The sequence below is a fragment of the Lithobates pipiens genome, unplaced genomic scaffold (genome assembly GCF_037356315.1).
Source record: "Lithobates pipiens isolate NorthernLeopardFrog02 unplaced genomic scaffold, aLitPip1_a1.2 Scaffold_27, whole genome shotgun sequence".
NCBI lineage: Eukaryota > Metazoa > Chordata > Amphibia > Anura > Ranidae > Lithobates > Lithobates pipiens.
Window position 1 is genome coordinate 227,884,651 of NW_027507788.1, and position 9,522 is coordinate 227,894,172.

The 9,522-nt window shown below is 46.0% G+C and overlaps 1 non-coding gene across 1 annotated transcript; it reads left to right on the forward strand.

The window, feature by feature from the left end:
• The first annotated feature begins 5,390 nt into the window (after positions 1 to 5,390).
• LOC143934659 (U2 spliceosomal RNA) lies at positions 5,391 to 5,581 on the forward strand. The gene has a single exon (XR_013263324.1). It is a non-coding gene; the product is annotated as a U2 spliceosomal RNA (small nuclear RNA).
• The last annotated feature ends 3,941 nt before the right edge of the window (positions 5,582 to 9,522 follow it).

The following is a 9,522-nucleotide window of genomic DNA, read 5'->3' on the forward strand; positions in this document are numbered from 1 at the left end:
TATGCATACTCTTCTGATGTGACCCCGCTTCCCACAGTTGTAACAGATGATCTTTTGCCTGGTATTGGGCAGTGGTGGTGGACGAGTGTAGGCGGGATCTTCGTCTTGTGTTACCATGAGGGGCGTTGGTTTTTTCCCCTTTTGGTTTTCTATCCCTCTGGCCACCAACAGTAAATTGGACATTTTCATTGAGCGATATTCAGGGCGGGCCACCATCAGGCTTTTTCTGATATCCTCTCTGAGTCCTGAGACAAAAGCAGATGATAACGTGTGTGTGCCTTTTTCATAGAGGGAGAAGCCCAGATCAAAGGTCTGTATGAGTCTAGCACGATACTTCTCCACAGACTCCCCTTTATCTTGGGCAATATCTTGGATTGTGGTGGTCTGATCTGCCAATTTCTCCATTGCCCAATCGCGGAGTTGTGCACAGAACTTCACGCCTGAGGTGTAGGAAGTGGCACTTGTAAGGCAGACATCACAGTAGGGCCGCCTGCATAACTGGCCAAAAGACATGTCCTGCTTTAATTTGGCATAGGCCGATCAAGTCTCTCCAGGCAGCTGAGTAAGTTTCTTGTATCTGCACTATCCTGCGGTAGAAGGGCATTGGCTGTTTCTCTGGGTCAGGCAGACTTGTCACTAAGGTTGCTGCTTGTGATGGGGTAAAAGCGACATACATCACCAGTGCCCCTTCTGGTAACCGAGACTGGTGTTAGGGCAGGGGCTGAGAATGGGCACTGTTTCTTATGGTTGCCAGCATATGTTTAAGATCCTCTCAGAACTGTGAGACCGGAGCCGGATTGGGGGTTAAATCAGCAGGTGGCCTTGCTGCCTGTTGTTGGTCTTCCCACTCAGACGCTTCTTCATCATTAACATATCCGGCCTGTGAAGGTAGTGCTTCCGTATTGGGTAAGGCAGGTGTGTGGTAGGAACCATCCTGGTTTAAAACAGGAAGGACTGGGTATAGGCCATGGCTGGGCCTACTGGGTGTACCAATATAGCTGCCGGTAGGAAGTGCACTGGGCTGGACAGAAAGGCCTGGGTGCACTAAGATGGCTGCCGGGTGGAGTTGTCACAGTGGGTTGTGCTTGGGCTGGAGTGGTGAGAAGGGAGTGGGTGTTAGGGTTGCCCCTCCCCTCCTCTGTTTCAGGTTTTTGCATAACATGGTGATTCCAGCATATCGTCAACTCTGTGATACAATTGTCAGCTTTCTTAACTTCCTTTATCCAATTTTCTTTATCACACAGGATTCTTTAGCAACATAACACAACTTTGTTAACTATTTCAACATCTTCTCTCCTCTTTACAATAGCACATGCTAGCATTCCCTTCTCTCTCTCTCTTTCAGCGGACGGCTTCAGAGGAGAATACAGGCAACTAATGGGTTAATACTCCTCTGACTGCTGTCTTATCAAAGAATTCCTAGGGTGGGGGCTCGCATCCCTGCGAGCGATCCTGTCTCCTTGCACACCCACCTTCTCTCACCTTCACCAATCCCCAACCCTCCTCGTGTATGGCAAACAGTAATCCACAAATACACTCAGGACAGGACATTACACCTGACACTCTTTGAACTGCAAAGATAGCTCTTGGGAGAAGCTCACCTGAGTTGCAAGACCGCCAAATTCCAGCTAGCCTTCGTTCAGTCTGCCCAATCTGCAGCTGAGATTAACCCTCAGGAAAAGCTCACCCGAGAAAAACATTTATAGACATTTGCAAGACTGCCCTATTCCGCAAGCCTTCGTTCAGACTGCCCAATCCGCAGCTGAGATGAACCCTCAGAGGTCCTCCAACCTCGAGTAACCCATCTATAAACTCCTGCAGAATTCCACCCCACCACTAGAGGTAGAATCTAGGGGTGAGGATGGACACACGCCTGCAGCTGCACTTTCAGTCTGCTAAATTTGCAGTCCTTCAGAATGACAGACACTGAACAGATAATAGTCAGCAGAAAACCATTGGCAGGTTTGTTAAAACAGCCCCAGGCGAGAAATAAGTTACCTGCCTCTTTGAACAATCGAAAGGAGCCAACAAGACAAAATCAACCGGCCCAACCAGAGAAGTCGTACAATGGTAAGAATAAATATGCTTACCGTACTGTTAGGGCTGCGCGCTTAACCCCCTTCTCTGATCTGGCCAGCTGTTCAGTCCTGGAATGCGGTCTCCCTTCGATTTAAGCCTGGAGCCCCCACGTTCGGCGCCAAATGAAATGGATTAGAACTACAAACTAGTTCGAAGTTATCTGCTGCTATTTCCAATTAAAAAGTATAAATGTGCATGCACATTAGAAGTAAACACTCTCCGAGACATGTTCAGCTCAGGCTACTTCTAACTTCTGATTTATTCGTGGGCGGTGTTGATATTTTATACAGAAAGATACGTCATTACTATGTCAGTCTAATAGGTACATCTTATTGGTTAAAATACGAGAGAAATGGAGAAACTTGATGCTTGAAGTTTGGTTGAACCTGGTTCTCTTATCTCAAATGCATTCTTCTAACGTGTGGGATGTAGGGAGTGGGCGCCATCTTAAACTCCGAACAGAGAGTCAATCTGTATACTACATAATAAGTAAGGAACATGTATACACATAAGCAAATAGACATTTTCTGATTATCATTATTTACATTCGATTCCTTAACAGTCCCCCCTAAAATGGCTATTTTCTTCTGTCCCTCATCTAAAGGTCCTACTCACCTGGCCCATTCTCCTCAGCAACTCTTTTTAAGCTGTATATAGAGTTAGGCAGCAACTAGTTCACTACCCTCCTCGATACAGCTGGAGAAGGGCAATCAGGTGCTATCTATCCCTATAACCCTATAGGATTGTGAGATTTTGGACAGGGAGTGACTGTAGAGGAGTGAAGGGTTTGTCATTCTCCATCATAAAAGGATCCTCTTCTTCTTGGTGGAGAAATGTAGGTGGGCTGTTGTCTACAGCCTTGCAGATTTAGTCCTGTGCTGTGTCCCGATATCTCAGTGTAAACTTCTGCTGCTGCTCAGCCAGCGGTGGATCCAGGGGGGGCAACAGGGCAATTGCCCCCTCCGAGAATATGGCCAGCGGGTGCCAGCGCGGCCGGTTCCACGGATGCCAGTGTGGCCGGTTCCACGGGTGCAAGCGCGGACGGTTCCGCGGGTGACTGCGCTGAGTAGACGGGTGAGGGGGGGCAGCTGGCCAATCAGGAAGCCAGCGGGCAGGGGAGCAGGGAGATGACATCATCTCTCACTGCCCTGCATCCCTCCAGTTCCGCCCTTACTGTGCAGGAAGCTGTGTGCAGCAGAGAGATTACATCATCTCACTGCTGCCTATCTTCACTCTGGACTCAACAAAAGAACACCTTAGCAGAAAAGTGACAGTAGGTGGCAATCCGCAATGTGTGGCAGGCTACGTGGCAACCCGCAATGTGTGGCAGGTGATGTGGCAAGTGACAATCCACAATGTGTGGCAGGTGACGTGGCAATCCGCAATGTGTGGCAGGCGACGTGGCAAGTGACAATCAGCAGTGTGTGGCAGGCTACGTGGCAAGTAACAATCCGCATTTGGTGACAAGTGACGTGGCAAGTGACAATCCGCAATGTGTGGCAGGCTACGTGGCAAGTAACAACCCGCATTTGGTGACAAGTGACGTGGCAAGTGACAATCCGCGTTTGGTGGCAGGCGACATGGCGAAAGACACCCTCAGGGCTCCCATTGATTCTGCATTATGGTGAGTTGAACCATTTAATTTTATATTACAATATATTAATAGAAATAATGTGCTTCAATCATCCTGACACCATAACAACCATGGTGCCGTAATGATTGAAGTGCCAATACCAGCCATTTCCCATATAAATTGCCCCCAAAAAAACATATTTTCTAGAAGTGCCCCTCTCGAGACTAGACTCTGGATCCGCCCCTGTGCTCAGCTTTGCCCTATTGCCATGTACAGATGAATTACCTGCAGACCCTGTGTTTACATGTAAATAACCTGCATTGATATGTAAAAAGTAGCTGCAATAATATGCAAATAGTCGTGGAATGTGCCATTGATATGTAAATAGATATGGCATTCATATGCATATCATGTCCCCCTGAGGTCACATCCACCATTATTTCTGCTGAATGCTGCCCAATGGGGAGGTAAAGGGCCATGCTTCTAAGTACTGCCTACAACTGTGGTCATTAAGCCTAACATCAGCCTGTTTTGCAAAGGCAGGCAGTGAGGACATGATGTGCTGTAACCTTTAGCAACCAATCAGTGAGCAGTAATGCTGTGCAGTAACCTCTAACAACCAATCAGTGAGCAGTATTGATTGGTACAGTAATCTCTAGCAACCAATCAACAAGCAGAAGTCATGTGCTGTAACCTCTAGAAAATTCAGTTAGCCATAATCTGTGCTGTAACCTCTAGCAGCCAGTCAGTGAGCGGTAATAATACACTGTAACCTCTGGCAACCAATCCCAAATGCTGCCTGATCTGATTCAGTACACTGAATTTGAGTCTAGCTGCTAATTATTGTATGTCTGAATGCATGTAGAGAGCAAATTTGCGTGGAAGAGGGGGCCCAAGAAAATGTTTGCCCAGGGTCCAGTCAAAATTAAAGACGGCCCTGCGGATGTTACTATAGTAATTACTCTCAAAACCTACCTCCAGAATATCACTATCTTTGGACAAGACCAGAATATGTGGATGAAATTTCCTGGGGTACCTGCACATCTCCAGCAGTTTTGAGAGTTTGTTGTAAATATTTTGTATAATTTGTATGGCTGTATAATAACTTCTATGTATTATTATAAATTTTATTAATTTATCTCGCAGAGATACTAGTATTTGGAGTGGAGATCTCCATATTTCCTCCCAGTTTTTCATCTGCTAATGTTGGAACATCTCTTGTCCAGCTTTCACATAGCTCGCTTATATCTGAAAATGTCATTTTGGATAAGTAGCTATATAAAATTTAAATTTGCTTTTTTTTTGGTCTTTTTCCTTACCATTTGCTCTAATTCTGTTTCTATCAATTGTGGGATCCCCTCCGGGAACTAAGCCAATAAAGCATGGACCAACTGCATGTATCTAAAAGTGTAGTTCCCAGGCACATTCCAACATTTCCTTATTTCGGCAAATGAATTAATTCTCCCTTCGGGTACAACTTGTGATAGTTTTTTTAATCCCAAATCTAGTCCATTCCCCTGGATCTTGGATGGAATCCAAATGTGGGAGCTCTGGATTTCTCCATAAATGGAGTGTTTGGGTATAAATCCCCTCTCAAATGATCCTCTTTTGTTATGGCTGCTCTCCATATTTTTACTGTCATAATCATCGAGGGAGTCAGATCTGGCCTATATTTTAATCCGCGGAATGGCAATGACTGCAGCGCCTCCCGCGACTGGACCACTGTGGCCTCTACATCATCGCTTCTTGGCCTTTTGGCTAAGATCAAGTGTAGTATCTGTTCTTATCAGTTACCAGGAGGTGGCGCTTGCTTCCATCCCTGTTCTGGAGCAGGGGTGGCGGTTGCTATGCAAAGCCTGCTGGTGTGAAGGTGACCTGGAGCGGTTCGTGGCCGACAGGTAAGCCTTCTGATGGGGATGGAGAACCACTGGTCGGCGCCAGGGGAGGGGACCCTGGCCTTCCGGCTTGGATTGTGGCGGCTTTAGCTCTGGTCAATTTTTCGGGAGGGAAGGTTTGTTTCCCTTTCTCCCACCAGGGGAACGGCCTGTACTTCCCGAATGTAATTAGGTAGGAGTGATGGGAGCGAGGGTGAGACCTGATGGCAAAGGGTCTAACTAAGCTCCTGGATCTCCATGCCTTTCTGGCTGGGGTGGGGGCTGCTGTACTTTGGGCTGGAGGGTCGGGGATGCTTCTGTTGAAAAGCCTATGGTGATGTGCCCCTGAAGTGGCAGTTCAGGGGTGCCTTATACTCACTGTGCTATGCACTTTGATATCTGGCACCCTGGTCACGTCACTATATAACACGCTTTTTCACACCTGCCTCTAGGGCCTGGCGTTTTGGCTAGGACCAGAGGAATTTTTGATTCCTGGCCGGAGGGCCTGGTCATTGTATTGCACAATGGCCACCTTTTCACTCTCCTCTTCACTATCCCTTTCCTCACTTTTTATTTATTTTATTTGTGTTGTGTGTGCACGTTTGATGAGTAGGGTGTCGGTCCTCGGACCTATCCTGAAAGTCTTGTGGGAGGGTGGACATAGGCCTTCTAGCTTGGTCCGCCCTCTATTGGGGGGTCTCCCTTCGGGGGAGCCCCATAGTACCTAGTACCTGGGTGGATCTGTTTCGGCAGGCCTTCCAGAGAAAGGCGGCCGTCCGGCTTCGGCTGGATGGCCATGAGTCTGGTCCCTGTCTGGAGCCTAACGCCCCGGGGATCAGGGTAAGGTCCTTCCTAGTGGAGGATATCAGACACCCGTTGCACGTTTTTAGTGTGTCACTTTTTATGTGTGTGCACTTTTTTTTGGCACCGGGTGGAAGTTTTTTGGGTGTGTTTTGCACGCCATAAGCTTTTTCAAAAAGGGACTGTGGCCTCTACCATTCACAATGTATTCACAATGGCCACCTTTTCACTCTCCCTCTTCACTATACCTTCCCCACTTTACTTATTTATTTATTTTATGTTTGTCACTTGCATGTTTGGCGAGTAGGGTGTCGGTCCTCGGGCCAACCCTGAAAGTCTTGTGGGAGGGTGGACAAAGGCCCTTTGGCTTGGTTCGCCCTCTCTTTGGGGGGTCTCCCTTTGGGGGAGCCCCTACCCTAGTACCTTGGTGGGTCTGTTTCGGCAGACCTTCCGGAGAAAAGCGGTCGTCCGGCTTCGGCTAGATGGGCCATGTATTTGGTACCTCAGTCCCCGTCTGGAGCCTAACGCCCCCGGGGGATCAGGGTAAGGTCCTTCCTTGTGGAGGACAGCAGACACCTGTGGCACGTTTTTGTGTGTCACTCTTTATGTGTGTGCACTTTTTTGGGCACCGGGTGGAAGTTTTTGGGTGTGTTTTGCACACCACAGGCTTTTCAATAGAAAAAAAAAAAAAAAAACTGCGGCCTCTACCATCGTGGCAGAGTCAAATCCATCCGGATTCAGCCATCCCCCTATCGTCACCAACTGTGTAGCCATATATTATTTACAAAGGTCTGGGAAAGCCAATCCCCCCTGTACCACCGGAAAAAACACAATTTAATAATATAAAAATAAACAAGATTTTTTTTAAAGTGCTCCCTTCCCCGCAAGCTCACGAAGCAAAGAAAACGCATACGGAAGTTGAGCCCGCAAATGTAAACGGTGTTCAAATCACACATGTGTGGTATCCCCGCGAACGCCAGAGCGAGAAAAATAACTCTAGCACTAGGCCTCCTCTTTAGCTCTAACCTGGTAACCGTGAAAGAAATTTTAAGCGTCTATGGAGATTTGTTAGGTACCGTCATTTATCGCCATTCCACGAGTGCGTGCAATTATAAAGCGTGACGTGTTTGGTATCTATTTACGAGCATATCCCACTTTTAAGTACACAATGGGGGTTTATTTACTAAAGCTGGAAAGTGCAAAATCAGGCTCACTTCTGCATAGAAACCAATCAGTTTCCAGGTTTTATTACCAAAGTTTAATTGAACAAGCTGGGGTTAGAAGCTGATTGGTTTCCATGCAGAAGTGATTTTTTTTCACTTTGTAGCTTTAGTAAATAAACCCCCATTGTGTACTTAAATGTGGGGGTATGCCTGTACTCGGCATAACATCGCCTTTCACATTATACAAAACAATTGGGGTAACTTTACTGTTCTTGTTTTTTTAAATATTCATGAAAGTGTCCTTTTTTTCCCCCAAAAAGTTGCGTTTAAAACACAGCTGCACAAATACCATGTGACATAAAATCGTGTGACAATCACTAGTTTATTCTCCAGATTCTCTGCTAAAAAAAAAATATATACTAATATTCCGTCATTTAACCCCTTATTGTAATACTCTCCTCTACTCTTTCTGGTAAAGGAAAATAAGCACAAAGGTACTGAGAGTGGAAAATCCTGAAAAGGTTGAATCTTTTCTATTATCTATCTCCATTCCATGTATGTATGACAGACATTAGTATTGGGGGTGTCCAGTAATTGATTATTGGGATGTATTGGTAGTCATGGATGGGGGATGGGGGGGAGCGGAGGATGTGTAGTGATTGCTGTATTGTGCTGGATGAGGGATTTGTATTGGTCGGTGTGTTTATTATGGGTTGCTCAGCGTATGTATATCAGGGTCCCTTTGTGCCAAAGAAGTGATGTATATTCCGGAGATCTCCAATGGGGACTCTGATCGCATGCATGACATCATCAGTCAATAGACCCCACTCCTCGCCAGACGCGCCATTGTGCGCCTGTGTATTCTATGCATATCTGAGCAGCCCTGGAGGACTTTGAATTTTGTATTTCTTGATATCCATGATATAGAAGTGTGTGGATTACGTCTGTTTTCAGTGCTGGACGCCTTCAAAGAAGCCAATGTTTGGGAAACAAGTTGGACTGTATAGGACTTTGTAATTGGGATGAACATTTTGAATCATAAAAGGTAAAAGCCCCCCTATAGTGAAGAATATTGTATTGGGGTCTGCAGGGGAAAAGGGGCTTTGTTATTGGGACAAACATTTTGTAGTAAAAAGTCAAAAGCCTCCTATAACTAAAAATATTCTATTAGAGGACTGTGCTGCTTTCATATCCTATATCAATTACTTGTATTTATTACATTCGCCGTTATTTATATTTTCTACAATTAGGGTTTGTTCACATCATAGTGCACACCGTCTCTCTTACACCAACATACATCACCTGAAATGCATTTTTTTTTTTAGATTGTGCTGAAGTGCATTTGTTTGCTTTGGTATCACCAGGCACTGCAGCACATTGCAATGTGGAGCCGCGAGACGCAACGCTCTGCACACAAATGAAGCCAGTCCCGTTTTTACCAGCACGCGCCTATGCAGCACATTGCATATGTGATAGTATATACTGTATATTGGCTTTGATGGAATGAGACATGTGACCATCTTCTCTTCTGTCTGTCTACTACTTGTCTATCGTAAACCATTTCAATACTGGACACTTTTACCCCCTTCCCGCCCAGGCCAATATTGCGGTTTCACACTTTGACAATTGCGCAGTCATGCAACGCTGTTACACATGACATTTTTTATCTTTTTTTTTTTTTTAGACAGAGTTTTGAAAAAGAAAGTTTTTCTTAGTTTCTGTTGCAAAATTTTGTAAATTGGGCTGCACTGATAAGATAGCACTAATGAGACCGCACTAAAGGGCACTGATGCGGAGGTACTAATATTCAGCACTGATGAGCGCTGATAGGCACTGATAGGTGGCACAGATGGTCACTGATGAGGAGGTCCTAATATTCAGCACTGATGTGGAGGTACTAATATTCAGCACTGATGAGCACTGATAGGTGGCACTGATAAGGCGGCACTTACACGCACCGAAAGGCAGCACGGCTAGGCGATACTGATGGGCACTGATGAGCAGGCACAGATGGGCACAGAAAGGTGGCACT